The sequence below is a fragment of the Desmodus rotundus genome, chromosome X (genome assembly GCF_022682495.2).
Source record: "Desmodus rotundus isolate HL8 chromosome X, HLdesRot8A.1, whole genome shotgun sequence".
NCBI classification, from domain to species: domain Eukaryota; kingdom Metazoa; phylum Chordata; class Mammalia; order Chiroptera; family Phyllostomidae; genus Desmodus; species Desmodus rotundus.
Window position 1 is genome coordinate 10,012,631 of NC_071400.1, and position 27,788 is coordinate 10,040,418.

At 40.6% G+C, this 27,788-nt stretch overlaps 1 protein-coding gene and 1 pseudogene across 2 annotated transcripts in view; one reads left to right on the plus strand and one right to left on the minus strand.

The window, feature by feature from the left end:
• SLC16A2 (solute carrier family 16 member 2) overlaps positions 1-27,788 on the plus strand; it is a 109,934-nt gene that overhangs the window by 25,734 nt on the left and 56,412 nt on the right. The gene's annotated exons all lie outside the window — the stretch shown is intronic.
• On the minus strand, positions 14,025-14,477 carry LOC112300094 (high mobility group protein B2 pseudogene; annotated as a pseudogene).

Below are 27,788 nucleotides of genomic sequence, written 5' to 3' on the forward strand. Positions count from 1 at the left end.
AAACAGTACCTGGCACATATAAGCACTCAATAAATATTAACTATCATTAGGATTATATGCTATATGCTTTCACATATTTTATCTCATTTGCTCTGGGAGGAGGTTAAAGTGGGGATTGTCATCCCTATTTTTAAATAAACAGCTAAAGCTTAAGAGGTTAAATGACTTGTTGAAAGTCATACAACATGTGACCTGACTTAGGGTTATTGGAGGATTAACTGTAAAGTAGAGTAGAAAATCCTAAGGGCCATTAAGAGGAGGGGAAAAAATGGCTCCTGGGAATTTAAAAGTTCTTCTGGCTGGAAGAGTAGGGAAGGCTTGCTGCTGATGATGAGGAAGCAATGAAGAATGGGTAGGATAGGACTGGCCTTGATGAGAGTCTGCTGGGCCATTTCAGGCAGAGGGGGCCCAAGTGGGATGGGGGGTAGTGAAGGAGGAGGGGTGTTGCTCTTCCTACATTATACTTCTGGTATGAGGACCCGGGTCAGGAGGAGAATGAACCTAAAGAGGAGATACCAGGGCATGGAAGCCATGTGAGGAGCAGGTAAGAGTAGTTCTGTGACATGGGTAGGAGTATACTATGTGGGAGATGGTGGAAGAAGACCTGTAATGGCAAGCCAAGGCTTTGGAACTGTATTCTAAAATACCTACTCACAAAATCCATGAATATTTGGTTACTGCATTGAGCTCTTACAATCCTTAATTGATTAGTTCTGGCAACTTGCTCAGATAAGCCAGTTGGCCTCTTATGAAAGTACATGATATCTGTTCAGTTCTGTGTTAAGATGTAGGAGACTGAGGAAAAAGAAGAACCAAGATCTCTTTCCCAAGGAGCTTCCAGTCTAAGTAATTGACTTATGTGTGAGTTGTGGTTGTGGCATGGTGAAATTTAATGAGTTGTGTTGCGTAATCCATGAGTTGGGCTGTGGGGAGATGCAAGAAATGAAGAAACTTCCAGGAGGCATGAGGGCACTACCTGGGAAAGGAGGTGTAGGGAAGGGAGATTAGGAGTTGGTTTGGAAATAGTAGAAGACATTTTCCTCCCTCCCCAACTAAGGGAACAAGCTATCCTTGAAGTCCAGTGTGTGAGCTGAGAATCATGGTCAGGCTTGAGCTTGGAAAACAGTGACTTGAAATATGAGTTATCATGTAAAGTATACTACTTTGTCTCCCTGGGCCTTTGGCTCCCCAGTGGGGAGATAATAAGAATGAAGAGGACGATGCAGTTGATGTGGTTTTTGTTCCTTTGGATGCTGCAGCAGACATTTGAGTAGTCATTATTATAGGATGGGAAAGCTGGATGTCAAATTAAGATCATTATGACTAGTACTACTACTAAGAATAATTATATTAATAAACATTTGTGTGGTGCCACCAAAGGGAGCTTGCAGTTGGGAACTGCCCCTGACTAGTGCATTCACAGTTGAGAAGGATGTGAGGACAGTTTCCATGCCTTCCATTTTGGGTAGGCAGCTCCCTGGGACCAGCCCTTCCCACTGTACTGGATTAACAGTGCTCTTTTGCACTGCCTGCACCCCAAACCTTGCCCATGCAGCAACAGCAGTAGCAGCAATCTTCCATCTCCCACCTCTTCCCCTGCCTGGTAAATTCCTAGAAATTTGAAGAAGTTGGAAGGATCCTTAGAGGTCATAAAGTCTAGCTCCTTCTTTGTACTGGTGGAGCTATGGGGGTTCAGCTCTGGATAGGGACTTGACCAGGGTTACATAGTAAAGCAGTGTCAGAAACAGTGCCCTGACTTAGGTCTCCTGGCTCACATAGGCCAGTGTGCACTTTTCCCAGCATCTACCTCTTGTTATTTCCTATTTTATACATCCACCAAATCCTAATAAGTTGATATGTCACCTAAGCTGGAATCACACCGAGACAATGTTCTTTCAGTGCAGTTGTTTTCAACCCCAGCAGCCCATCAAAATCCACTGGAGAGCTTTAAAAAATTCTGATGTACTGTCCCTATCCAAACCAGTTGAGTGAGCATTTCTGAGTGGAGGAGTTATATTTTTAAAAGCTACATAGGTGATTCTAATGTTCAGTCAAGATAAAAAAACAATGTTATAAAGAAACTAAACCTCACATCTGTTAGAACTAAAGGACAGACTCTCAAAAAAGCAGACCTTGTAACCACTGTTCCATTGACTTTGGGCCATCTTGCATGTCAGAAAGCCCCTGTATCCTAGTATGTAGAGGGCCTAGGCGCCTGATTTTCAGTGTCACTGATGGCACCCTGAGCCCCATTCACTCTCTCGTCATCACGTTCCCCCTCATTCTAGAAGTATTTTATTTCCAGCTTTCTTACTCTTTCTTTACCTATCACAAATGCCTCTGAAGACTGCCTGCCTTCAGTGGGCTCCAGTTTCTGAATTTTCCTGGAGACCCACTACACATGGCATGTCTCTTCTCTGGCTCTCTGCAAGGGGCTTATGCTATCTAGAACCACCCTCCAGCCCCAACCCCATTTGCTTGCAGTTCTCACACATAGAGCCTGCTTTCTAAGCACCAGGCATTTAGGGAGAGTTAGCACAGAGCAGGGAGAAAGGAGACACTGGGCACTGGGACCCCTGATACTTGTTCAGCCCTTTGCCTGCCTTCTTACTGACTCTGGGCCCATAGTTATGTGTAAGCTTAACTTGCCAAAGGATGAGAAAGTAGAGATGTGTATTGAATATCTTTTCCCACACCACCAAATGGTCTTTCCTTTTTCAGAAAAGTAAAATTTATCAAAAAATTCCAGTAGTAAAACTAAACATTACTAATACTAAATAAACAAAACATCCTCTTCGACATACTACATACACCTATCTTCAAATAATCAAGCTGGAAGGGATTATCAATGATTCTTTGGCAACATAGGCAATTTGCTATGTTATGGTATTTTGACACCTTCCCTTGGTCAGATTTCTGCTCCCTCCTCTACCTCCTTCCACCTATGATTCATTGCCCAAGAACGTGCTTGTTAAATCTTCTAAGCTGGTATTATGTGGGCTTTTAAAATGTAAAATCAAAGCTAGAGCAATAAAGAAATCCCTTTGGGCCAGTGTTGTGGAAGAATAGCCTATTATGTTCATTACAGTGGGTGGTGGGTGGACGGGTGTACCTAAAAAGCCAAGATAGGCTGCAATCCCTGCCTCACCAGAGCCCTCCCTGACTGGATCCCCTCAAGCTAGTTACAGATGTCTGTTCTGGCTTCTTCCAGTAGGATTCTGGCTTATTGTGAGTTTAGGGGCTCTGCCACTTAGAGCTGTGTAACCGTAGGCAAGTGGCTTACATGTATCCTCAGTTTTCTCATCCATAAGCAGGCACTCTAATACCTATCAGTGCAGGTGTGTGGAGTAATGCAGGTTAGGTATGTGTAAGGGTGGGGACATTAATAAAATATTAGTTTCTTAACCTTTTCCTTTCCTTTCCTGGTCTCAATAGTTACACCCTCTGTTGGAGGAAAACTGTTGCATGTGACACTCTGTCCAACTCTCATTCCACCTTCTTGGTCATTCTCTGTTTTGCTCTGTGTTCTCCAGATCTGGATGACTAGGAGGCTAGAGAAAGGAAAGATAAGGGGTGTCTTGTAGCAAGAAAGGGTCTGTACATTCCGGGTACCTGGAAAGGCTACTGGAATTGAATGGTTTTGATTGACAACTAGCATGAGTGGTATAAATATGTTAGCCCATGCCAGAGGGCCAAGCCATGGAAAGGAAGAGCCATGGCTCATGGTGGGCCTGATTTCAGTGATTCAGGCAGAGGCTCTCTGGCTTCTGTTCTCTTCTGTTTTTCCTATCTGTAGATTCAAGGCCCCATTTGGGCCTGTGGGTATGATGAAATCACCTGCAGCTGGGCAAAGAAAAGTTTCGATAGAAGGTAAAAGTGGAATTTTATGCACCCAAGAAAGTGCCTTTCAGACCTCCAACTCCAAGGACCATAGTTGGACAAGGGCCTTGACTGCAACACTCTGAAATCCATTGCAGCACTTGCACTGAGGCACCTGTTACACAGCAGAGATATTAAGGTAGGCTCATTCCTGGGAGACATAGAGATCCTCTGTCTGCCAGTTGATCTTGACTTCATGAAATCCTGATGGTTTTGCTAAAACTTTCTTTAGAGTATAAGGCAGACTAGGATATTTACACCCAACCTTCACTCCCTTTCTCTTTTGCAATCTCACGGCTCCCCTAGCTTTCTCAGGCTCCTTCCTCATTTGGTTTCATTTCCCTTAATAAGTCTTTGCACATTAATCACATTTTATTGTCTGATTCTTGGAGGTCCCACATTTAACAAAAGTACTGAGCACTATGAAATCAAATTTATTGGCCTGGAGTGTGGACCTATACCCAGGGTCCTATGAAATGAGATGCCATCTGCCACCCTTAGAAAACAGTCAGCAGGTTTCCAAACATTGGAGAAGAATGCGTAGGATTTGGTGAGACTTTGTGAATGACCCAAATTTATTGCCTTGCTTTACTCCAAATCAGTATCTCAAATGAATAGGTTTTTGTTTTTTCTTTTTTTCCCCAGTGTTCCATGTTAGTATCTTATATGCCTCCTTATGTAGGAAGAACTTTTTAAAAATTGGGATATAATTGACATAACAGTATATTAGTTTCAGGTGTACAATGTAATAATTCAATATTTGTATGTATTGCAAAATGAACACCACAGTAAGTCCAGTTAACATCCATCACCATAGTTACAAAATTTTTTTCTTATGATGAAGACTCTCAAGATCTACTCTCCTAGCTACTTTCAGATATGCAATACAATATTATTAACTGTACTCAGTATGCTGTACATTATATCCCCATGACTTATTCATTTTATAATTGACCTCAAGGTCTATCCATGTTATCACAATGGCAGGATTTCATAGGAAGATCTTTCTTTAGTCTAGCTACAGTATTTCCTAAGAATCACTCATTTCATCCTGATATCCATTTTGCATTGAGAGTCCAGAAAATCTAGCTCCAGGTTTGCTACTGACAAGCTTTGTCACCTTGGACAAGTTTCTACACTCTCTACAACCTTAGTGCTTATACTTTCTTTTGCTCTATGACCTTCTCTTTCTGGACCTTAGCTCTTATTTTTTTGTGACTACCACTTTTTCTATGTTTCTTCAGTTCTTTTCTTATCTAAATTGTGGTGTTCAAGTCTTTCTAAAGGACATCACCCTGTTGAAAAAGGAGTGTGTGTGTGTGTGTGTGTGTGAGAGAGAGAGAGAGAAAGAGAGAGAGAGAGAGAGAGATCTCCTCCTGCAGGTTGTTTCCAGCTGTCATTGGTGCTTCCTTCACATTTAGTGTTAGGCAACATACATGGTGACCTACATTTGTGACAAAGCTCTTTTTTTTAAAAAAGATTTTATTTTCAGAGAGAGGAGAAGGGAGGGAGAAAGAGAGGAAGAGAAACGTCGGTGTGTGGTTGCCTCTTACTCACCCCTACTGGGGACCTGGCCCACCACCCAAGCATGTGCCCTGACAGGGAATTGAACTGGCAACCTCTCCGTTCACAGGCCTGCACTCAATCCACTGAGCTGCACCAGCCAGGGCAAGAAGGCTGTTTTTGGAGTTTCAATCTTTACCTTGTTCTTTGGCCACTAAACGACATATACAGATGAACTGAACAGAGGGTCTGTGGCACTGGTATCATTACCAAATTAATTTATAATGTTGAAAGGCATTCTAGCTCTTAGCTGGAACCCACCCTAGATACTGAAACCTAATTACCTTCAGCTCCTCCTTCAAGTGATTCAGCCTTAATACCAGTCCCATCTGGTGAGGCCAGGATGCTTTCTTCTGAGCTCCTGATTTCTCTAAGTCTAACCCTGTCCCTTTCAGTGGCCTTCTTTCTCTCCTACCCTCAATGGAGTGTCTCTTCCTGAGTCCTTCAGCCCAGGCCAGGACAGCTCCTTTCATAGCTGCCCCTCCTCCTGAAGTCCCTCTCCCTGTCTCCTCTTCCCCCTAGTAGCAGAAACTCCACCTCTGTTGACCCAGTATCTTTGAAGAGGGTCTGGAGCTGCCCCTCTGAGTTTGGGTGGAGCCCCTCGAAGCCATTCAGAGAAAGCTTGGGACTCAAGATTATTTGTGTGTTTTGATTTCCAGGCTCCTTTGGAGGCTTGATGTCTTCTTCATTTGAGGTGGTACTTGTTTCCTGGATAGTCTCCTGACTGCTAGTGTTTCAGCTTTTGGTTCCAATTTTCTGTTCTTGTCCCAGCATATCACAACTTCACTACCAACACTTTGCTACAGATTTGTGGAGAATGGGCTTCTCCAGAAGGGAGGAGGAAGGTTCACAAGCCTGGAACACCATCACCAAAGAGAAAGAGAACCGAGCATGGGACATATAAGTAGTTGTGCATAGGACTAGGGTAGCAGGAATTCATTAGGGTCAAGAGACCTGTGAAGGAACTAAAGAGAAAATCCTGTCAAAATAAAGCCCTTCAGAAACACTGCCCACAGGTCGAACATGGGAATCTGGCCTGGGTCTTCCAAAGCACCTGGGCCACTAACTTCTGCTTCTGTCTTGTGAGACCATGTGTAGGTCCCTTCATGTCTATGTGGATTGAATTTCCCACCTATGAAACGAGGGGGACTGGACTCTATCATTTTTTAGGACAGATAGTGAGATAGTAAGTGGCCTGGGAAAGAGAAGATATGTATAAAACCAGAGATTATTCAGAACACCTCAGGGACTACAGCAAAGAGAAAGGATGGATGAGGAGAAGGTAAATGAGAAAAAATAATTAGTGGACGTTCCAATATCCTGACAAACACCCCCATCACACCACTGCAGCCTAGCCTTTATATAATTTATACAATGTGCTTCACTATAAGACTGCAGTTGGAAAGGAAAAGGGGTTTTGTGGACTTAGATTTTAAACTTTCTAACTTCTAGTTGCAAGTCTGGAAAAATAAGCATTTAGCTTTTGTAACTTCTCTAATGGTAATGGAAATAGAGAAGACAGTTGAAATGGATATTGAGTTAGCCCAACAGCACCTACTACAATTAATTTTTTGCTCTAAATCTAATTATTTTTTTTACAGCTAATGAAGTTATAATTGGTGTACAATAAACTGTACGTATTTAAAGTATAATTTGGTAAATTTTGGCAAAATGTATACACCCATGAAATCATTGCAATAATGTAGATAATGAACATGTCACCCACAAAAGTTTCTTCTTGCCCTTGTTCATTACCACCATCCCTTCACCACCATCCCAGGCAACCAGTGAACTATTTTCTGTCATTATAAATTAGTTGGATTTATAAAGAATTTTCTATAAATGAGGTCATACAGTATGAATTCTTTTTGTTTAGAGATTCTTTCACTCAGCATAATTATTTGGGACTCAAAATAATGTATGATCAATATTTCATTCTTTTTCGTTGCTACATAGTATTCCATTGTATAAACATAACATTGTTTATTCATTCACTTCTTCATGGGTATTTTGGTTGTTTCTAGTTTTGGAGTATTACAAATGAAAATGTCATTTACAAGTACTTTTTAATTTAACTGATTACTTCCAATTTCAAAATGTTTTTAGCAGAAACTGACTTGGCAAATTTTGCATTTGTGTTTCCCTTTTGTACTCAAGGCTATTTTGGCAGTTTTTGGTGATGATATTTTATATCCTTCTGATGTACAATAATTACTCAGTGCTAACCATACAGTGTCACTTCTGCAAGCATGAAGAATGGGTTTCTGAAAACCTATGCAGGAAGAATTTAAGTTGGAAATCTTAAGATTTTTGTATAAAAAGGGTTGTCAAGGAACATGTATAAAGGACAGGTGGACAAAGCCAAAGGGGTTAGGATGGAGGTGGGAGGCAGGGATGGGTGGGGCATGGGGGAGTGGTGGGGGGGAAATGGAGACAATGTACTTGAACAACAATAAAAAATATAACCAAAAAAAAGGAATATGCCATAAAAGAAAACAAAGTTGGGGGGAAACAAGATACAGAGCAATTGTAAATATTATATATTTGCTAAAAGAATCTAATAAGTATCAAATGAAGACAGTACTAATTTCATTTTAAACCCACTCTCCTAGATAAAGACTAGGGTCTTTACCAAGCTAGGACAGAGACTAGAAGTGGGACAGGAAACACAATTCTAACATAGTCAGTTTCACATCTATTTCTCTGCCATTGAGCCAGGGAATATAGCAACACAGAGGAAACTGGTTTTTAAAGTTGAGGGGGCCCATGGCCAGCAAACAGCTGTTGTTTCAGGAAAGGGATTGAGAGAGAGAGAGGGAGAGAGAGAGAGAAGCATGGTGTACATCTGCTAATAGGACTGTTAATGGAATGGGATATGAGATCTATCTCATGTCTTCCTTTCAGGCCTCCCCAAGGAAATGGTCATATTTTTATTTTATTTTAGTTTATATATCCTTAATAAAATTTAAAATAGCCCCATAGGAGTATTTGGAAACCAAGGGTGACTCTCAGGCTAGGACAGAGTGTGTCTTGAGGAGATTTTGCCACGGGGTGGAAAGGAGTAGCCTGAAATGGGGAATCCAAGGACAAAAACTTTGTTCTGAGCTCTGGAATCCTTGCATGTGTCCTTGAGAATGAGTTATTGCAGAGAAAGGCAAGAGCAGAGCCCTTCAGAAAGTATTGACTCATCAGCTGCTACAACCCTACAGGTTCTCACTGACCTTGTCCACCCTTCAGATTCTTCCCTTGAGCTTCAAGGCCACTCAAACTGGCTTGAATAGTATTTTGCTATGCTTGGCAGCTAGGGAGGCTGGGGGTGTTGTTCAGCCTATCCTGTAGGTTGGAGACAGTGTTTGCACACCAGACTCCAAAGGCAAGCAGGAAAGGACTGGAGAGAGTTGGAAGAGACCTAATGAGCAGCACACTAGTTTTTATTCCTCAGCCAACCCCCATATTGTGGTGACAATTCCAGGGAGATGGGATGCATTGTTCTTGGCTTACTGCACGTCTCTGGGCAATGAACAAAGCAGTCAAGAGGCTGTGTGAGGGGGCAGGATAAAGATGAGGAGGTGGTGGAGGATATCTGGATCAGGAGCCCCTGGGGCTGCCCCGGCGACTGACTGATCTACTTACAAACATTAGAACTTCCCCTCTCCGGCCCTCCCAAACCCTAGGGACTGCAGACTGCTTTGCTCTTCTAGATCAGGAAGAACATGATGTTCTTATCTGGTGTGAAAGCTGGTCAATACCACCTCCAAGGAGAGAGGAGAAGGGAACAAGGAGAACTGTAAACCCAACAAGCCATTGAGGGAAGCCTAGGAAGAAGTGTGCAGGCTCCATCCGATGCCCCAGGGTTCCAGCAGTCCGGATGGGCGGTGGATGCAGACTCCATACTTTCTCACCAACACTTCAAAGCCCTGGTGCTTGGGCCTGGTGTGAACGTTTTACTTTAATTGTCTTTATGAGCTTTTTCTAGACCTAGCTCCTAAACAGCTATGAAAGACAAACAGTAGCTTAGGCTACAGAGCTCTCCACCCGCTTCCTTGACTCCCTAATCACCATTCCTCTCATTTGAATGTATTTTATCTAGGGTTTGCTGCATACCCACGCGTCTTCTAGGTGTCTGATCATCACAAAGACATTGACCTCTTGTGCCTGGTGAAAACAAAGTTGCCCTTCTCTAAATTATTTTACTAAGCTCTACCCTGGCCACAGCCATTCTGAACACCAGCTCAGTGACATTGGGGACACAATATAACATCTGGTAAAAGGGGTCTGGGAGTTCTGGAAGTTGTGGTTTGGGTTGGGACCATGATGTTGTCCTGATAGAAGTTAGGGTTGCTATGGGTTTTGCATGATACAGAAGCTCATGGCTTTGTTACAATACTCAATACTAGTGATGTGGCCTTAGAGAGGTTTAAAACTTTTTAGCCTAGGTTCTCCATCAACCTGGGTAACACTGCCCAACCCTGGTGATTCCCTGAGATCCTTCCCTTCCCAACTTGCAGGCCCACCCAAACTGTTTTCAGTGGCTTTTCCATACAAATGGACCATCTTGGTTCATGCTACACATTTTTCCTGGAATCCTTCAAAGGTTCACAAACCCTGAACAAGCATCATCTAGCCCCTGCATGCCCTGTACCTCTTGTTAAGCAACCTCAATCCTTGTACTAGCAGTAGCCAGTCTCTGTTTGCAGCTTGGCCTCTCCTGAACACCTCCCTGGAGTCCCCAGAACCAGCACACCCAATAGACAGCTTCAGACCACATGAGTGCACCACCCAAGTACCTCCATGAATGATACACACAAGGGGCACCAGAGTCCCACTGAAGTGAATCTTGCTCTGTGGGATGGGCCCCTATATAGCAGCTCCCTCACTGTGGTCTTGGTCAGTCCTCACAGCTGATAAACCTTGGGGTCAATTCCACTCATTGAGGTGCCAACAGCAATCATGGCTCCACTACAACAGGAGGATGTACACAGCCCACACAGCGGGGTGGGGCATACCTGGAGTACCCAGCTCAGGTGACTGGGGAGGGTGTGCCACTGGGTCCCACAGATACCTTCTACTTAAGGTCACTCTACCAAGATTAGGAGACATATAGCAGCTCGACCTAATATATAGAAACAAACAGAGGAAGGCAGTAAAAATGAGGAGATAAAGAAACATGTCCCAAATGAGAGAACAGGACAAAACTGCAGAAAAAGAACTAAACATGGAGACAAACAATCTACAACATGCAGAGTTCAAAACACTGTTTATACAGATGCTTAATGAAATTAGGGGAAGAATAAATCAACTCAGTGAGAACTTCAACAAAGAGATAGGAAACATAAAAAGAACCAGTTAGAAAGAAGGATGCACTAACTGAGATGAAGCATACACTAGAAGGAATCAGTAGTAGATGAGATGAAGCAGAGGATCAAATCAGAGATTTGGAAGATAAGGTAGCAGAAAACACCCAATCACAAAAGAAAAAAAATAATGAGGAGAGTCTAAGGAACATTTGGGATAACATCAGCATGCCAACACTCACATTATGGTGGTGCCAGAAAGAGAAGAAAGAGCAAGAAATTGAAAACCTATTTGAAGAAATGACAGAAAACTTCCTTAACCTGGTGAAGGAAATAGACATACAAGTCCAGGAAGCACAGAGAGTGCCAAACAAGATGGACCCAAAGAGGCCCACACCAAGACATTATAATTAAAATGGTAAAGGTTAAAGACAAAGAGAATCTTTTTTTAATATACATAATTTTATTATAAAAATTTTTGTAAAACAAAATACAACATTCTAAAAAACCCAAAATTTACTATTGATACTAATTCCTATGAGTTTGCTGTGCTACCATACACAAGTCAAGAAATTAAAGAAACCATTAAATATTTAGAAACATTTGACATCCAAAGCCTTAAAATCTAACTCTATGTACTAGCCTCTCAAAAAGCTACAACATGCATTTTGAAAAAAAGTATTTTCTCTACAAAGAATCTTACTAGCTATACAAACATCGGTACAGTTTTTATACTGAAGCTAATATTGAGCTGCACTTGAATTCATATTCTTAGCAAAACAATTGCCTGAGCACACACATACTCCACACACATCATTACAGGATAGCTTTTTATTTTTTTTAAATTTTTATTGTTATTCAATTACAGTTGTATTCCTTTTCTCCCCATCCCTCCACCACACCCCAGCCAACCCCCCTCCCACCCCCACATTCACCCTCCCCCTTGATTTTGTCCATGTGTCCTTTATAGTAGTTCCTGTAATCCCCTCTCCCCACTGTCCCCTACCCACTCCCCTCTGGTTATTGTTAGATTGTTCTTAACTTCAATGACTCTGGCTATATTTTGTTTGCTTTTTTCCTTTTGTTGATTATGTTCCAGTTAAAGGTGAGATCATATAGTATTTGTCCCTCACCGTCTGGCTTATTTCACTCAGCATAATGCTCTCCAGTTCCATCCATGCTGTTGCAAATGGTAGAAGCTCCTTCTTTCTGCTGCATAGTATTCCATTGTGTAAATGTACAATACTTTTTAAAATATGTTTTATGGATTATGCTATTACAGTTGCCCCATTTCCCCCGCTTTCTTCCCCTACACCCTGTGCACCCCCTCCCACCTGCATCCCCCCCTTTAGTTCATGTCTGTGGATCATACATATAAGTTCTTTGGCTTCTCCATTTCCTATACTATTCTTAACCCCCCCCTGTCTATTTTCTACCTACCATTTATGCTACTTATTCTCTGTACCTTTCCCCCTCTCTCCCCCTCCCACTCCCCTGTTCATAACCCTCCATGTGATCTCCATTTCTGTGGTTCTGTTCCTGTTCTGGTTGTTTGCTTAGTTTGCTTTTGTTTTTGTTTTAGGTGTGATTGTTAATAACTGTGAGTTTGCTGTCATTTTTACTGTTCATATTTTTTATCTTCTTTTTCTTAGATAAATCCCTTTAACATTTCATATAATAAGGGCTTGGTGATGATGAACTCCTTTAACTTGACCTTATCTGAGAAGCACTTTATCTTCCCTTCCATTCTAAATGATGGCTTTGCTGGATACAGTAATCTTGGATGTAGGTCCTTGCCTTTCATGACTTGGAATACTTCTTTCCAGCCCCTTCTTGCCTGTAAGGTCTCTTTTGAGCAATCAGCTGACAGTCTTATGGGAAATCCTTTGTAGGTAACTGTCTCCTTTTCTCTTGCTGCTTTTTAAGATTCTCTCCTTCTCTTTAATCTTGTGTAACGTAATTATGAAGTGCCTTGGTGTGTTCCTCCTTGGGTCCAGCTTCTTTGGGACTCTCTGAGCTTCCTGGAAGTCTATTTCCTTTGCCAGATTGGGGAAGTTCTCCTTATTTGTTCAAATAAGTTTTCAGTTTCTTAACTCTTCTCCTTCTGGCACTCCTATGATTCAGGTGTTGGAATATTTAAAGATGTCCTGGAGGTTCCTAAGCCTCTCCTCATTTTTTTGAATTCTTGTTTCTTTATTTTGTTCTGGTTGAATGTTTCTTTCTTCCTTCTGGTCCACGTCGTTGATTTGAGTTCCAGTTTCCTTCCCATCACTGTTGGTTCCCTGTATATTTTCCTTTACTTCACTTAACATAGCCTTCATTTTTTCATCTAATTTGTTACCACTTTCAACAAATTATGTGAGCATCCTGATTACCAGTGTTTTGAACTGTGCATCTGATAGGTTGGCTATCTCTTTGTTGCTTAGTTGTATTTTTTCTGGAGCTTTGGTGAGTTCTTTCATTTGGGCCACTTTTTTTTTTGTCTTGTGTGCCCATTATGGAGTAAGGGGCGGAGCCTTAGGTGTTCACCAGGGTGGGGCAACCCATGCCACTGTGCTGTGACGCTGTTTGTGGGGGAGGGTTTTGAGAGGGAATAATGCCTCTTGCTCTGCTCTCTGCTGGTTTTCAGTCACTTCCCCTGCTACCCAAAATCAAATTGGGCCCGTCTGGTGCTGATTCCCAGGTAGGTGGGTTTGTGTACGTTCTAGGACCTTGTTGGTCTCTCCAATGAACTCTCCTGTAAGACTGGGACTTTCTCCTGCTGCCGCCTTTAACCCCCATAGGTATTCTCAATCAGAAGTTTAAGGCTTTATTTCACCGCACCAAAACTCTGGGTTGCATGGTCTGTCTTGCTCCCCAGTTGTTCCTCCTGGTTTATCTGCACATGAATGTGGGACTTCCCAGTCTGCAATCCACGGCCTTTCCAGGTCTGCCAGCCGCCACCTTGCTAGCCCTCATCCGCTAGCCACTGTCTCCACCCCTCCTACTGGTCTGGATGAATGTTTCTTCTTTAACTCCTTGGTTGTGGGACTTCCATACAGTTCGATTTTCTGTCAGTCAGTGGTTGTTTTTTGTTTTTAAATTTGTTGTTGTTCTTCTTTTGGTTGTGGGAGGAGGCACAGTGTGAATACCTAAGCCTCCATCTTGGCCAGAAGTCCTCTTCTTCTTCTTCCTCCTCCTCATCTTCTGGTTTGTTCTTCTTTGATCCTGTTGGCCTGCCAGGTCCCTTCTTTCCCGCTTCACTTTTGCCTTTGGCATGGTATGCAGCAATATCCTTTTCATACTTCTTTAGCTTAGCTTCTTTTTGTTCATATGGTTGCTTATCTTTGGGTGACTGTTTAGACCACATTTCACCCATTTTTTTGCAGTATCCCCAGTGAATAAACCACAACGTTCACTTTTGATCTTTGGGTGATGTTCAGAGCAAAACAGGAAGAAGGCAGATGGAGGTCTTTTAGGAGTATTGGGATCTTTTTTCTTTCCTTTCTTATCTCCTTTGGCAGGAACATAATTTTTCATCTCCCTGTGATAGAGAGCTTTGTCACTCTTTGTCATATGTTCGAACTTTGACTTTTCCTTTGCAGACATGGTCTTCCATCTCTCAGAACATTTCTTGGAGAATTTGGAAAAGTTGACAGAAGAGTCTGGGTGTTTCTTCTTGTGCCCTTCCTGGCAGGTTTGCATGAAGAAGGCATACAAGGACATCTTGCCCCTAGGCTTGTTGGGGTCTCCTTTAGCCATGGTGACAGATGGCATCTACCAAAACACTTCTCTCACTGGGCTCTGGCATGAACTGGTTTTTATAAAGAGAGAATCTTAAAAGCAGCAAGAGAAAAGCAGTCAGTTACCTACAAGGGAACTCCCATAAGATTGTATGTCAGCTGATTTCTCAACAGAAACTTTACAGTCCAGAAGGGATTGGCATGAAATAATTCAAAGTGATGAAAAGCAAGGACCTTACAACCAAGATTACTCTACTCAGCAAAGCTATCATTTAGAATCAAAGGGGAAATAAAGAACTTCCCAGACAAAAAAAAAAAAAAAAGCTAAAGGAGTTCATTATCACCAAACCAGTATTATAAGAAATGCTAAAGGGTCTTCTTTAAGAAGAAGAAAAAAGGGATGAAAAATATGAATAATAAAATGGCAATACATACTATCAACAATTGCTTTAAATGCAAATGGATTAAATGCTCCAATCAAAAGACACAGGTGGCCAAATGAATAAGAAAACAAGACCCACTCATATGCTATCTGCAAGAGACTCAATTCAGATCAAACGACACACACAGATAGAAAGTAAAGGGATGAAAAAGAAAGGTCATGCAGATAGAAATGAAAAAAAAAAAAAGCTGGGGTTGCAATTTATACCAGACAAAATGGACTTTATAACAAAGGCTATAATAAGAGACAAAGAAGGACCCAGCAATCCCACATGTGGGTATGTATTTAAAAACACTAATTCAAAAAGACATATGCATAATGTTCATTGCAGCATTATTTACAACAACCAAGATATGGATGCAACCTAAATGCCTAACAATAGATGGGGGATATAGAAGAGGTGGTACATACATACTATGGAATATTATTGGGCCATAAAAATAATGGAACCTTGCCATTTGTGACATGTGTGGCCCTAGAGGCTATTATGCTAAGTGAAATAAGTCAGAGAGAGAAATACAAATACCATATGATTTCACTTATATGTGGGATATAAAGAACAAAATAAATGAACAAAAAAAACAGAAATACTCATAGATACAGAGAACATTTTGATGGTTGTCTGATGGGAGGTGGTTTGAACAGCTGGGTGAAAAGGTGAAGGGATTAAGAAGCACAACTTGGTAGTTACAAAATAGTCATGGGGATGTAAAATATAGAATAGGGAATATAGTCAATAATATTGTAATAAATATGTATGGTGCCAGATGGCTATTAGATTTATTGGGGTGATCACTTTGCAAGTTATATAAATATCTAATCACTGGGTTGTGCATGTGAAACTAATACAATATTGTACACCAACTGTAATTGAAAATAAAAATGTATTAAAAAATAAATTACCAAAGACCTAAAAAAAATGAACACATGGCTGATGTTTATGATTAGGAAAATGATATATAAAAGATGTCAATTCTCCCAATTGACTTATAAATTCCTGGTGACTCCAATTAAAACTCCAATATTAATAAGAGAAAAAACAATTGAGAAAGCCCACAATGATAGCCTTTGTAGATTATACAGGTTACAAAAGCATAATTGGTATTCTTGCCTCCTTCCATATATTTCTACAGACTGATTGTTGTTGTCAAGGCTTGCTCTATAAAACGGAAATATATCTGACCTTGTCAGTTCCCATCCCAGAATCTACTCATAAATCCTTATTGACTCGGTGAGATTAAATCCAAACCCCTGAACACAACTTTCAAGTCCCAAGGCTACTTTCCAGGTTCATCTTCTATCCAACACCTACTTAAACACCCACACATACCTTCTTCATTCACACCATATAATTCATATTTCAAGACTCCAAACCATTTATCATGCTGGTTCATCAGCTTGAAATACCTTTCTTTATTGTGTGATTATTTGATTATGCTTCAGGGCTCAATTCAAGATCACCTTCTGTTTTGTTAAGCTTTTTTTAAAAAATAACATCCTTATTGAGACAATTCATAGGTCATATAATCAATCCATTTAAAGTATACAAATCAATGGTTTGCAGTATATTTACAGAATTGTACAAACACTACCACAATCAATTTTATTTATTTTCATTGTTGCTCAAGTGCAGCTGTCTCCATTTTTACCCCACCACACCCCCCACCCCACCCATCCCCTCCTCCCACCCTTGAACCTACCCCCTTTGGCTTTGTCCATGTGTCCTTTATATATATTCCTTGATGGCCCTTCCCCTATTATCTCCTATTATCCCTCTCCCCCATTCCCTCTGGTTACTGTAAGTTTGTTCTTTATTTCAATGTCTCTGGTTATATTTTGCTTCCTTGTTTTGTTGGTTAGGTGCCACATATAGGTGAGATCATATGGTATTTGTCTTTCACTGCCTGGCCTATTTCACTTAGCATAATGCTCCCCAGTTCCATCCATGCTGTCGCAAATGGTAGGAGCTTCTTCTTTCTTTCTGCTACATAGTATTCCACTGTGTAAATGTGCCATAGTTTTTTATCCACTCGTTTACTGATGGGCACTTAGGTTGTTTCCAGCACTTGGCTATTGTAAATAACACTGGTATGAACATAGGGGTGCGGAAGTTCTTCTGAATTGGTGTTTCAGATTCATAGGGTATATTCCCAGCAGCAGAATCACTGTGACAAAAGGCAGTTCCATTTTTAGTTTTCTGAGGAAATTCCATACTGTTTTCCACAGTGGTTGCACCAGTCTGCATTCCCACCAACAGTGCACTAGGGTTCCCTTTTCTCCACATCCTCTCCAGCACTTGTTGTTTGTCAGTTTGTTTAGGATGGCCATTCTGACCAGTGTGAAATACACAATCAATTTTAGAACATTGTCATCTCCTAAAAAGAAACCTCTACCCTTTAGCTGTCACCCTTCAACTTTTCTATTCCCTCATCCCAGCTTTAGGCAAATACTTGTCTCCTTTCTATTTCTTTGCATGTTATAAATAGTTTATATAAATGAAATTATATTGACTTATTTCACCTAGCATAATATATTCAAGGTTCTTCTATGTTGTAGCATGTATTACTAATTTAGTCTTTTGTTCCTGAATAATATTCCATTGTATGGATATTTCACATTGTGTTTATCCATTTTTCAGTTCATGAACATTTGTGCTGTTTCCACTTTTTGGCTATTATAAATAATGCTGCCATGAAAATTCATGTTCAGGTTTCTTTATTTTTTTACAAAGACAAATTAATTAATTTTAAGAGAGGGAAACAGAGAGAAAAAGGGAGAGAAACATCAATGTGTAGTTGCCTCTTGCATGCCCCCTAGTGGGCACCTGGCCTCCATCCCAGGCATGTGCCCTAGACTGGGAATTGAACCAGCAACCCTCTGGTTCTCAGGCTGGCACTCAGTCCACTGAGTCACACCAGCCAGGGCTCATGTTCAAGTTTTTTTTGTAAAAATGTGTTTTCAATATGTCTTGGGTATATACCTGAGAGTAAAATTTAACATATTAAGGAACTGTCAAAATGTTTTCCAAAGCAACTGAACCATTTTACATTCCTCACCAGAAATGTGTAAGGATTTCATTTTCTCCACATTCTCACCAATATTTCTTATTTTCTTTTAAAAATTATTATTATTATAGCCATGCTAGTGGAGTATGAAGTGGTATCTCATTTTGATTTTGATCTGCAGTTCCCTAATGATGTTGGTCATCTTTTCATATACTTATTGGCCATTTATATATCTTCTTTGTAAAAATGTCTATTCAAATATTTTGCCTGATTTTAAAGACTATATTTTTAGAGCAGTTTTATGTTCACAGCAAAATTGAGCAGAAAGTACAGAGATTTCTCATATATGCCCTGCTCCCGCCAAACACACAGCTTCCCCTACTATAAACATCACACTCTATAGAGAGTGATACATTTATCACAGTCAATGAATGTACACTAACACACCATTATCACCCAAAGTTCATAGTTTTTACATTAGGTTCACTTTTGATGTTGTACATCCTGTGAAATCTGATGCATGTCAAACTCCCATGCTGTAGTATCCCCTATTAGAGTATCATACAGAATAGTTTCATGGTTTTAAAAATTCTCTGTGCCCTACTTTTAATCTCCCTGAATCCCTGGCAACCACTTAGCCTCTTACTGTCTCCATAGTTTTACCTTTTCCAGACTGTCATACAGTTGGAATTAAACAGTATACACAATTTTCAGCTTGGCTTCTTTCACCTAGTAATATGCATTTAAGGTTCCTCCATTTTTTTCTCATGGTTTGATCACTCACTTTTTTTTAGCCCTGAATAATATTCCCATGTCTGGATGTGCACAGTCTGGATGTGCTCAGTCTGGATGTGCACAGTTTATTTAGCCATTCACCTGCTGAGAGACATCTTGGTTGCTTCCAAGTTTAGGCAATTATAAATACAGTTCCTATAAACAATCATGTACAGATTTTTGTGTGGAGATAGGCTTTTTTAAACTCATTGGGTTAAATACCAAGGAATACAATTGCTGGACTATATGGTAAGCATATGTTTAGTTTTGTAGGAAACTGCCAAACTGTCTTCCGTAGTGGCTGTACAATCTTGCATTCCTACTGGCAATATATGAAAGTTCTTGTTCCACATCCTTGTCAGCATCTGGTGTTGTTAGTGTTTTGGATTTTGGCCATTAGTATAGGGGTGTAATGGTATCTCATTGTTGTTTTCATTTGCAATTCCCTAATGACACACAATGTGGAACATCTTTCCTTATGCCTGTTTGCCACTTGTATATCTTCTTTGCTGAGATGTCTGTTACCCTTTTTTTACACTTGATCTTAGCCAAAAGGCTGAGAAGCAATGTTATCCATTTTTTATTTGGGTGGCTCATTTTCTTTTTGTTGAGTTTTTAAAAAAAATTTTAATTTATTTATTTTTAGAGAGAAGGGAAGGGAAGGAGAAAGAGAGGGAGAAAAACAGCAATGTGTAGTTGCCTCTCACATGCCCCCTACTGGGGACCTGGCCCACAATCCAGGCCTGTGCCCTGACTGGGAACCAAACCTGTGACCTGTTGGTTTACAACCTGCGCTCAATCCACGGAGCTACATTTGCCAGGGCCTTTTTGTTGAGTTTTAAGAGTTCTTTGTATATTTTTTATAAAAAACAGGCCTTTATTAGATGGTTATTCTGCAAATATCTTCTTTCAGCCTGTGACTTATCTTCTCACTCTCTTGACACTGCCTTTCAAAAAGCGAAACTTTAATTTTAGGAAAGTACACTTTATCAATTCTTTCATTGATGGATCATATGTAAAAAGTCATCACCATACGGAGATCATCTAGATTTTTCCTATATTATTTTCTAGGAGTCTTAGAGTTTTTCACTTTACATTGAGGTCTATGATTAATTTTGAGTTAATTTGTGTGAAGGATGTAAGGTCTGTGTTTAGATTCCTTTTTTTCCTAGTTCTTGTACAATTTGTTGAAAAGACTATCTTTGCTCTATTGTATTGCATTTGTTTCTTTGTCAAAGATCAGTTGACTATACTTATGTGGGTCTATTTCTGGGCTCTGTATTCTGTTTTATTGATCTATTTGTCTATTCTTTCACCAGTACCACACTGTCTTGTTTATTGTAGCTTTACAGTAAGTTTTGAAGTTGAATAGTGTCAGTTCTCCAACTTTATTTTTTCCATCAATATTGTTTTTATTTCTTTTTCCTTTTATTCTTTTTAAATTTATTTTTTATTGTTGTTCAGTTACAGCTGTCCCCTTCCCCCCCCCCCCGCATTGCTCTCCCCTGCCCCATCCAACTCCTGCTCCCCAAAATACTCCCCACCCCATTGTCCTTGTCCATGGGTCCTTTGTATATGTTCTCCTTCTTTTCCCCCATTATTCCCCTCCCCCACCCCTCTGGTCACTATCAGTTTGTTCTTTATTTCCATGTCTCTGGTTCTTTTTTGCTTGTTTGTAAAAGAGAAGAAAGCAATTTTATTATTGAATAAGCATTAAACCAGACTGTGATGTGCATCATGAGTAATCTGCTAAGATACTATTGTGCTTTGAAGCACAAAAGGTTTTTAATATTTTATTGTGGTAAAATATACATAACATAAAATTTACCATTTTAACCATATTTAAGTGTACATTTCAGTGGCATTAAGTACATTCACATTTTGGGGCAATCATTGCCACCCATATCCAGAACTTTTTCATCTTCCCATACTGAGACTTTGTATTCATTAAACAAATACTCCCTACTCCTTCCTCCCCTAAACCCATGACAATCAAAATTCTACTTTCTGTCTCTATGAATCTGACTACTTACTCTATGTTCCTCATATAAGTGAAATCACATAATATTTATCCCTTTGTATCTGGTTTGTTTCACTTAGAAGGTTCATCCATGTTGTAGCATGTGTCAGAATATCCTCCCTTTTTAAAGTTGAATAATATTCCATTGTGTTATATACCACATTTTGTTTATTCATTCATGCATTGATAGACATTTGGGTTGTTTATACCTTTTTGACTGTTTTGAATTTTGTTGCTATGAACATGGGTGTACAAAGAACTGTTCAAGTCCCTGCTTTTAATTTTGGGGGGTATATGACCCCCCAAAATGTTCTTCATTTTTATAAAGTCCAATTTATCTATTGTTTTATCTTGTTGCTTGTGCTTTTATGTCATATCTAAGAAACTATTGCTTACTCTAAGGTCATGAAGATTTACTTCTATGCTTTCTTCTAAGAGTTGTAGAGTTTTATTTCTTACATTTAAGTCTATGCTTCATTTTGAGGTAATTTTTGTATGTAGTATGATATAGGGGTCCAACTTCATTCTTTTACATGTAGATATCCAATTGACTCAACACCATTTATTGAAAAGACTATTTTGTCCACACTGAATTATCTTGGTACTCTCAGCAGCAATCAACTCATAATGAATGTGTTTTTTTCTAGACTCTCAGTTTTGTTCCATTAATGAACACATCTATGTTTATGCCAGTACTACACTGTCTTGATTACTATAGCTTTGCAGATTTTAAATCAGGAAGTATGAGTCTGTTTTTCTTTTTTCCAGTTTGTTTTATCCATCTGGGTCTCTTATATTTCAATACAAACTTTAAGACTAACTTGTCAATTTGTGCAAAAAAAATGCAGCTGGGATTTTGATAGGGATTTAATTGAACTTGTAGAGCAACTCAGAGAAATTTCCATCTTAACAGTATTAAAGCTGCTGATCTATGAAGGTCTTTCCATTTATTTAGATTTTATTTAACTTTCAACAATATTTTGTAGTTTTCAGAGTATAAATTTTATAATTCTTTTGTTAAATTTACTTCTAAGTAATTGAAATTTTTAATGCTATTGTTAATACAATTGTTTAGTCCATTTTATTTTCAAATTGTTTATTGCCAATATGCAGAATTACAGGTGATTTTTGTATATTATCTTGTATCCTGCAACCTTGCTTAACTAATTTATTAGTTCTAATAGATTTTTTGTAGATTCCTTAGTTTTCTCTATATAGGATAATGTTATCTGCAAATAGAGATAGCTTTATTTCTTCCTTTCCAATGTGGATGACAGTTCTTTTTTTTTTTTTTTTTTTTTTTTGTAAATTAGCCTGGCTAGTTGAACCTTAAGTTCAATATTGAACAGATATGATGACAGCAGATATCCTCGACTTGCGTCTGATCTTAAAGGGAAAACAATAAATCTTTCACCAATAAATATTATATTAGTCTTGGGTTTTTCATAGGTGGCTTTTGTCAGGTCAAGGAAGTTCCCTTTTATTCTAGTTGTGAAAAGTTTTCATCATGAGGAAATGTTGTGTTTTGTTAAATGCTTCTTCTGCATCTCTTGAGATGGTCATGTGGGTTTTTTTCTTTCATTCTACTGAAATGATATATTACAATACATTGGTTCATTTTCAGATGTTAAGTCAACCTTGCATTCCTGAGATAAATATCACTTGGTCATGGTGTGTAATTTTATTTATATGTTACTGTATTGAATTTGCTAGTGTTTTGCTGAAGATTTTTTGCATTAATATTCATAAGGGATAATGGTCTGTAGTTTTCTTCCTTTGTGGTGTCTTTAGCTGACTTTGGTATCAGAGTAATACTGGCCTCAGAATGAATTGGGGAATGTTCCTTACTATTTTGGGAGAGTTTGTGAAGATTGGTATTAATTCCCTTTTAAATACTTGGTAAAATTCACCAGTAAAGGCACTTGCTCTGGAGGTTTTTTTGGGGGGAGGGTGTTTTAATTACTAACTTAATGTTTTTATATCTCCATTCAGGTTTTCTGTTTCTTCTTGCATCAATATTGGTAGCTTGTGGCTTTGTAGGAATTTTTCCATTTCATTCAAATTATTTAATTTAGTGGCACAAAATTGTCCATAGCATTCCTTTTTGCTCCTCCTATTTCTGTAAGGTTGTAGTGATAGCTCTTTTTTATTCTTAATTTTGCTAACTTGAGTCACCTCTATTTTTTCTTGGTCAATCTAGTTAAAGATTTGTCAATTTTGCAGATAGTTTCAAAGAACCAGCTTATGGTTTTATTGATTTTTTTCATTGTTTTTTATTCTCTATTTTTCTCATTTCTGTTCTAGTCTTAATTATTGCCTTCCTTCTGCTTGCTTTGAGTTTAGTTCTTCTTTTTCTAGTTTCTTTAGCTAGAAAGTTAGGTTAGTGATTTGAGATGTTTATTTTAAATTTTTTTATCGAGATAAAACTCACACACCATAACATTCACCATTTTAAAGTGTATAATGTGGTGTTTTTAGTATATTTCCAATGTTTTTCAACCATTTCCATTACCTAATTCCAGAACATTTTTATCACCCCCAAAAGATTGTACCTAGTAGCAGTCTCTGCCCTAGCTTCCATTCCCCCAACTCCTGATGACCAGTAATCTAATTTTTGTTTGTATGAATTTTCCTATTTTGGACATTTTATAGAAAAGATTTTTGGTTGACATTTTTTTCCTTTCATCACTTTAAATGTCATCCCACTGTCTTCTGGCTTCTATTCTTTTTGGTAGATGTCAGCAATTAATGTTATCAGAGTTTTCCTTATCCATGATGAGAGAGAGGGGAAGGGTGGGGGAGAAAGACAGGGAGAGAAACATCAATGTGTGGCCTGTCATGTGGCCCCCACTGGGAACCTGGCCCTCAAACCAGGCATGCGCCCTGACTGGCAATCAAACCAGCGACCCTTTGGTGCACAGCCCATGCTCAATCCACTGAGCTACATCAGCCAGGCCAGGTTTGCTGATTTTTATTAAATTTTTTTAAATTTATTGATTTTTAGAAAGAAGGAAGGAGAGCAAAACATTGATTTGTTGTTCCACTTATCTATGCATTCATTGATTGATTCTTGTATGTGCTATGACCAGGGGTTGAACCCACAACTTTGGCATATCAGGACAATGCTCTGACCAACTGAGTAACTGGCCAGGGCCAGTTTGCTGATTCTTTTTCTTCTGCCACCTCAAATCTACTATTGAGCTCCTCTATTGAATTTTTCATTTCACTTAATGTACTTTTCAACTTCAGTATTTTCATTTGATTCTTAAAATAATTCTATATCTTTATTGATATCCTGTATGTGATGAGACACTGCCATCATGCATTCTTTTAATTATTTAAAGCATGATTTCTTTCAATTCTTTAAACATATTTATAAAGGCTGCTTTGTCTTCTGAGTCCAACATCTGGCCCACTCATAAGTTTCTACTGACTGCTTTGTTTTTCTGTTTATGGGTCATACGTTCCTATTTCTTCACATTTCATAATTTTTCATTGAAATCTGGACATTTCAGATAATATAGTTTAGCATCTCCAGATACTATTACTGACTTTTGGACTAGTTTGGTGAAGTTCATTCAGTCTCTATCTTGCACCTCAGAAGTCACAGCCTTGGACATGTACACACGATCACTACCACCAGTGATAATAACTGTGTTTATAGCAGGGTCCTCTGTTTCTTTCACTGTGGTGTCCATTTGCTTCTGGCTGGTCTATCTCTATACTATCAAACCTAGCTATTAGCCTCCATAGCTGCTTCTTATTTCCACTATTGTTTTTTTTAAAAGATGCCTATGGGCATAAATTGCTACACAGCCTGATACAATTAAAGTTGCATTCCTGCCGTGGCTGGTGTAGCTCAGTGGATTGAGCATGGGCTGTGAACCAAAGAGTCGCCGGTTTGATTCCCAGTCAGGGCACATACCTGGGTTGCAGGCCATGTCCCTAATGGGGGCCGCATGAGAGGTAACCACACATTGATGTTTCTCTCACTTTCTCCCTCCCTTCCCCTCTCTCTAAAATGGATAAATAAAACCTTTATAAATAAAAAAGATAAAGTTGCACTCTCTTGCAGGGGCAGGTTGTCATCAGTTTCTGAGGGTTGTTGAGACCCTAGAATAGTTCTTCTTATTTCTTTACTTGGTTCTCTCTGTTAAACTTGTAGTTGGTCTAGCACTACACAGTTGCTACTAGAACCATGTAGCTCCCAGTCCCCTCTTAATTGCCCACCACCTAAAGTTTCATGGGGTAAGAACTTCACCACTCTTATTTTCCAAATAGCGTTAATCCCTTTACAGAATTCTCTATGGAACTCTCCATTCCTAAAAAGTTGTCTTTCCACTGAGCAGAATTTCTTCCCTGCATTTGAGCTGGAGGTAGGGAGGGCAGCTCAACTCTCGCAGAGTGAAACCTGTGCTTTATGAGCGAGGTGCTGAGCAAATAAATATATTAGCTACTGCTTTTCCTGGAACCTCCACCATACAAGTGACCTGTGACAGGAGTTATTAGACACAATATTCTCATCCTGCCATATCTGGAGCAGAGCTTCTACCACACCAGTAGGAGCTGGGTTGTATAAAGGCTCCCCAGTCCTTTTGGTCCTCCTGTCTGGAATAGACCTTCTGCAACACAGAGCCAGAGGGGAAGGATAAGAGATTATAGAACCCTACCATTCCAGTGCTGTAGCTCAGTACTAGGTGCTAGTTATTGACCACACACACATGATAGAGCTTTAACACACTGATCTGTGGGGGGAGAGAAGAGCAGGGATGGGAGCAAGTCATGGCTCAAATACCATAGCATCTTGCTATTATTAACAAATATTAGAATTTATTTTTTAAAAAGATTTATTTATTTATATTTACATAGAGGGGAAGGGAGGGAGGAAGAGAGGGAAAGAAATACCAATGTGTGGTTGCCTCTCGCCTGCCGCCTACTGGAGACCTGGCCCACAACTCAGACATGTGCCCTGATTGGGAATCAAACCAGTGACCCTTTGGTTCACAGGCCACCACTCAATCCACGGAGCAACAGCAGCCAGGGATTCTTAGGATTTCTTGCTTAAATGTTCCTCGATTTATCGTATCACACTAGGACAACTTTTAAACAAATTTAAATAATTTTACCATTTATGACTGTTTTACTAGAGAAAGGGTCTACAGGATCCATCACACGCCCATTCACCTGTTAGGTTTGTAAACACCCACACACATTTTCTTCTTTTTTCTCTCTGAAACAAGACCCTTCCTTGAGCCAGGAGGACCCCACACGAGCCAAGCAGTGGCAGGAGCCTGGACCCTGGGGCATAAGTTGGGTCCTGGATACTCTTGTAAATTTGTCCTCCTACTGCCTTGCCCCTTAAGGAAGCTAAATGCCAGGCTTGGGTGAGGGGGCAATCAGAGGGCACCAAGTCATGGCGAGGCCCCCACACAGCCTGTCCCCTGAGAGGTGGCAAGAGGCAGAAGGTGGGGCTCACAGAAGAGAGAGAGGCTACAGGTTCCTGCAGCAGGGCAGATTTGGACCAGCCCCCTTGGCCCTCTGCAAGAAGGAGCCACAGGAAGACTGACTGGGACAAAGCACTTTGGAAGGGTGAGGTACAGAAAGGGCTGTCATAGGAGGAAGCGAGCTCCCTGTCATCCTGGGCTATTATCTAAGCAGAGAGCAGAGGGCCACTTTTCAAAGGGTCTGCCATTCTGCAAGAAGGTAGGCCCAAGGACCCTAAAATGCTCTGATCCTCCCACATTTGGAGGCAAAGCCTGCCCAGTGTCCTCTGGCCTGGTCAGGTGGCTCAGAAATACCCCCAGGGACTGCAGGCCTTTCCTGAGCTTTCAAAAAAGGATCAGCATGAGCATTCCTTACTTCTCCAACTGGCCTCTTAATTGCTAGCCTCACCCTTGGTCTTTTGGTTTCTATAAGGAGTACCTGGTGTACAGACCTCCCACTACCACCCCCTCGCACCTCTCCCTAGGGATCACTTTCCAGCTGTGCCTCCCTTCCCCCCCCCCCGCCCCCCCAACAGCTAGCCACTTCCCCCAACAAAGCTTGGAGGCAAGGATGAGCTTCCCCAGGGTATCTGCATTGCATCTTCTGTCCCCCCACCCCCAGCTCTTCCAGTGAGCTCAGGAAATCGGATTTAATCCTCCAGGCTCCTGTTGCTTAGCAATGGAAGAGCCTGCTCCTAGCAACCGGGAGCCACAAAGATGCTGCTGAAAGGGGGGGCAGTCTGGGCCTTGCTCTTGCTCAGCTCCCGACTGCTGGCCTCCCTGATGTTTTTCTCCCGGGATACAGACACCCTTCCTCTGTGAGATGCCGGGCCTTGAAAGACTGATGTCTGAGGCAGCTGCTAGACTGCATTCCTCTATCATGCCAGCCTGGAGCCCCTCTGAATCCCCAGCCGGGTGGCTCTAGGAAGTGCCCTGACCAAAGAGAGATGGAGGTCGCTAGCTGTGTTGGTGCCTCCAGTCTTTCCTGGTGGATGGGAGCAGGGTGGGTACATGTGGGTGGGGGGGTTATAATCCCAGCCCATCTGTGCCTGAAAGGAGGCAAGGGACCATACATGATAACTCCCTCTTCTAAGCTCAGGAAACTGAGAGCCAGGGATGGGCTCACACCCACACAACCTTTCAGCTGACAGTTGGGTCTGAAGCAATATCAGAAGACAGGGTTGGTTCCCCAACACAGTCAGCATCTATGAGACTGCCAGACCACTGTGCAACACCACACACTCCTGCTTCCCTTCCCCAAAGGTCGGTGAGGACAGGTTTCTCTACCCCAAAGGAGAAGCCTCTGGCCCCCCTATCTTCTGGGATGGTCCCAGCTCAGGTGATCAGTGGTGGAGCATTTTCATTTGATGAGCTGCTTCATAGAATGTTTTAACTTGATCAGAGTTCAGGAGTGTCCCCCAGGAGAGGCCTGTGTGGCATTCCGGCCCTGTGGATGGGTGCTAACAAGTATCTCAATCACAGATCTCAGTGGTCTCCACAGGACGCGCACATGCGTGCATTCCCCCAACCCTTCTGTGTGGCCTCAAGCTGTGAGGATGGGGCTGCCCCCAGGAATAAACCATGGAAAGAGGGGACCGTGGGAGAC